The following is a 4598-nucleotide window of genomic DNA, read 5'->3' as shown; positions in this document are numbered from 1 at the left end:
CCAAATGAATAGAACGTACAGTTATGCTAGGGAAAGCATAGATGACGTTAATGATTGTGTTCAACTGTAGTGTACCAATTGTGAGGTACAACGAAATGAATTGAAGTGGAGGAAAATTCGTTCGTTCCGTTGATGGGATGAGAACCCATAACCTTCGGAAGTTTCCACGCACTTTACGTACACTAAAGCCTTTTCTACTGCGCCTCATTTCTTAGTGCTACCACTGCAGCATAGATCGAACCTTGTGATCAGCAGAACCACGCTATAGGTACTCATCTACCGTGTAATGTGATGGTAGATTACTTCCCTACGAATGTACATTTGATGAAGTAATATATGAATCGGTGTGACGTGCGGAAGGAAACAAATATTTATTCGTTTATTCACACTAATAATAATTACTTCGAGGCAACATGCGAGAAAACTGAGAAAAATCGCAATTCGAACGAAAAGAGTATTTTCAGCTCACCTTACAGAGAGAGACTGAGTTTTCTTCCTGAATGCTCGTGGGGCCTGCATAAAACAATCTGCGCTAAAATGAACGATCAGAGGCACTCGAACTGATTAGAGGAGCAAAAGACAGTCTAACGGAAATGGCTGCCAGAAGAATATAAAAAGTACATACTTCCTCGACGTTAACGCCTGCACAGAACGTCCTTGCGAAGACTACCAGTTTGATGTTTTTTTCTATCACACTATAACAGAAGTAGCGTGACCTTTTTCTTTCTTTCCTTTTATAAGAGAATCCCAGCTGCTTCGTTTCCGTTTGCTGAAACACACACGTGTCTTTGATATGCTCGTTTACTTCCAAACAACCACTCAGTTAGCGTCCCAAAAGCTGGGGGGGCGGGACCACTCCCCCTATAACATTTGAAAAACTATGGCGGCCACTTCCGGTGCAGGCCGTCTGAAACCTGCTGGCCCAGAAGGCATTAGCCGACCACGTGGACAGAACTAAAGCCTTAGCTTCATTGTGACCAATGAACCTTTTTCAGACGAAGCTTGTAACGGCAGCACCTGTGCAGGTGATGGCGTTGTGTTCCGAAAAACCCACAGCAACGGAAAAAAACTCGCGACGCGCTAACACAAAAACGCTCCCCACCCACACATGGAGCGTACCAGAGAAGTAACAAATGGTACAAAATAAATTCTCTCTCCGGTGTTGGGGTATTAATCGGGGTCCCCGCGCTCCGAAAGCGAGTGCCTCGAACAATAAATGGGTCGCGCGCCCATGACTGCCCAATGAGAACTGAATTGAAGCACATGAATGCATTCTACTGACAATGCAAAACAACGGCTAGGGAGCTGTACAGTTCCCAGGCGCGTTTCAGTCAAATATTTCGCGCTGGTGGACAAAAAGCAATCTGCTGGACAACGCGTAATCTCGGCACCAGGAACTGCACATTTCAGAAAAATTCCGACTTCGACTAGTGTACTATTTTAACTATAGAGTGTTACTATTTTTAGAGTGTACTAGTGACTGCGTCAATGTATATTTGTATTACTATTTGTCCCGAAATTGACTTTTTATTGTTGAGCATCGTAAAACGGTATCGCAGTAGTGAAAAGGAACGCGGAGCTATCTGTCGCGTTGGATATTAGCTGCAACGCGCGAATCATGGTAGCAGCGGAGAAGTGTTAGCATGTTGCGATTTCTTTAACACTTGAAGGCGAAAGCACGCTGCACACTTGGCAATGCATGGTGACACAAAAGGGGACTACACTTTCTGCAAGGCATAACAAGCCGCAGTATGGGAGACATGTATTATTAAATGCGAAGCAGTTATTAGCGAACCCTAGGCACTTTGAGCGTTTCCATCTACGGATCTATCTAGCCGCCTACATTTGGGCTCTCGGTATCGTCTTCTCAACTTGGTGTAGACCAAAACTGTCATGGGAGGGTAAGAGGATTTGACGAATATGACTGCCTGGTCATGACATCAGTAACGTGAAAATACTGCCGCGTGCGTCGTCAAAGCCTTTCTTCCAGACATGTGTGGCGCATACCCGTTTACCACGGGCCGTGGAGTACGGGATGCGCCACAGGTGATTGACAGTCTATATCTACCCAGGAACGGCGAGAGCAGACATTGGGAATTTAAATGCGAGAGCGTTTAAGAAAAACCGACATCGGCAGCGCTTACCCGACGAATGCAAAGAATAAAAATCAGGATCCCCGCAGAAATCGAGCCCAATCATTCTGCGTGGCAGTCGAGTTTTCTACCACATATATGTGGTCTAGAAACTGCTTTGTACAAACATCCTATGCAAGCGTAATGTCAGCGCAACGTCACTTGTGGTTGTGGTACTGGCTATCTAATTTTATAACGAAGCAGTAAGCGCTACATACGTACTCCTATACGATGCAGGCGTCATGTCAGGTTAGCATTAGCATGTGTGGTTCCAGTGTTGGCTCCGCTTTTATAGCAGTCTAATAAACATTACATTTGTATTCCTATGATTCACCAAGCTATAAACAAGCGTTGCTCGACCCCGGAGGATTACGCTAACAAAAGTTACGTGTGACATTCACATGATTGCACCGTAAAAGTGCACTTCGTTTCGATAATACCGACGTCTGTGCTCTAACGTGAGTGCTGACGTTACTTCAGACCACAAGTTACCATTTGAACACCAGTGTTGTCGACGAGCCTAGTAAGCCCACGATGTGCACACAACTACTACACTTGAAAAAGACGTCGATCCACCTCGTAAAGCTTGGCTCGAAGCCAAAACATGCAGCATAGAACTACTCGCTGACTGCTTCGCGTGATACCGATTCCCACAAGGCGTGGGATCTACCGAATTTTTAAATTACAGTGTCGTTCTCAGTTAATTCTAATGTCTCTCCTCCTGCACTGAAGCTTTCTTCACATCACACGGTTTTACACGGCCTCCAGGATCGGCGCACTTTGCATGCATCGTGATTTTTCGCTGAACACCAATCCCGCCAAAGAAAACATCGGAATGTCTTCAAGGGGCTCTTTAACGCTATCGCGTGAATAGACGAATGAACATTACCTTTCCGTTCCTCGCTTTTTTAACAGCGAAGCTGTTTCAACTCGCCGTTCTGTCATTTCGCATTGACAAAAGCTATGTTAATCATGAACGACCCCTGCCCTTTTAGCGCGTGCACCGCAATAATTACGCGGCCGGCGCGCAGTCTGCTCGCCCTCTTTGTCTTCTTTTGCTTGGCTCCCTGAACACGTGGGCCCGGCGCGCTCTCCGGTTCCGTCGATTTGTCCGCTGTTTTGATGCAATAGCTCGGATGGGTGAGAAAACGAGTACAGAAAGAAAGAAAGAAAGAAAGAAAGAAAGAAAGAAAGAAAGAAAGAAGAAAGAAAGAAAGAAAGAAAGAAAGAAAGAAACAAACAAAGAGAGAGAGAACGAGAGAAAGAGATAGAACGAAACCAGGGTGTAAGAATATACTCAGGTGATGACACTCTTCCCCCAACGCATGGGAAACCGCAATCCACGCGCGTCCAGACAATGTTCGGTTTCTTATCAGATGACTTGGAGGGCGCTACGAAAAGCGGGGCAGTCGTCTCCATAGCAACGCGCATGCTGCTGATAACGTGCATTTTTCTGTGCCATTTTGCTGGATAATGTGCATCCGCTAAGCGGCGTCGCGGGGCGAAATCGAGAGAGCAACAGGAGAGGGCACGGCGAGCGCGGCGGCGATGACGCAGCACCACCGTGATTCGGATACTCGCGGGCACATCTCCGCCTCAAGCCATTAGATGGCGCACCGCTCAATGGACCGACGACCGAATATTTTCTGGCCGCCTAGGCGCGCGCAGTGTCAACACCTGAATATTCTTACACCGTGAACGAAACAGAAAGATGGAAGTGGAGAGAAAGAAAGGCAAGAGAAAAAAAAGAACAATCGAATGACAGAGAAAGAAATAGAGACAGAGAGAGATGGAAAGAAATAGACACAAAAAGGAAAGAGAAAAATGCAGAGCAAGACACAAACAGAAAGGAGAGAGAGAAATAGAGAGAGCGGAGGCGACAAATAGAGCGGGGGAGAGGAGAGGCTTGCTGCCGCCCCGAGACGAGCCGAGCATGCGCAGTGGGGGTGTGGACGGCATCGCCGACGCCGCAGGTGCGACTAAGAAATGCTCCGCATTTAAAAGAGAAAGGTTCAAAAACGGATGTGCGCAGGTCCCCCGCTCGCAGCCTTTTTACCGTATTTGCACGATGCTAGCGCGTCCCATATTGTAACGCCCAGGTAAACTTAAGAAAACTTACGTAAACTTAATTTCGCTTTCGAACCCTATTGTAACACGCACACGAATTTCATGGTAACGGTTAGCCAAAAAGGCTGCCCGTTAAAATTGTGCTAATGCGGTAATATTTCTTCGATGTCTAGACACAGCTCGCGCCTTCTCCAGACGAACAAAAAAATAAGAAAAGCAACGCTGGACAGCGGCGCAGTTTCGCGCATTCGACGTGCCGAGACCGATATTTGATAACCACGCTCCGGCAAGTCACGCACGCCACATCTTTCTCCGCGCGCTTGAAATATCTTCCAACTTGTACCGGTCACTCAGCCGCTGCTTGGCACGTGGGTGACCTTTCCGCGTTGCGATTATCCC

This window comes from Rhipicephalus sanguineus, chromosome 8 (assembly GCF_013339695.2).
Source record: "Rhipicephalus sanguineus isolate Rsan-2018 chromosome 8, BIME_Rsan_1.4, whole genome shotgun sequence".
NCBI classification, from domain to species: Eukaryota; Metazoa; Arthropoda; class Arachnida; order Ixodida; family Ixodidae; genus Rhipicephalus; species Rhipicephalus sanguineus.
The sequence above is the reverse complement of the archived record's forward strand: the minus strand, read 5'-3'. Positions refer to the sequence as shown.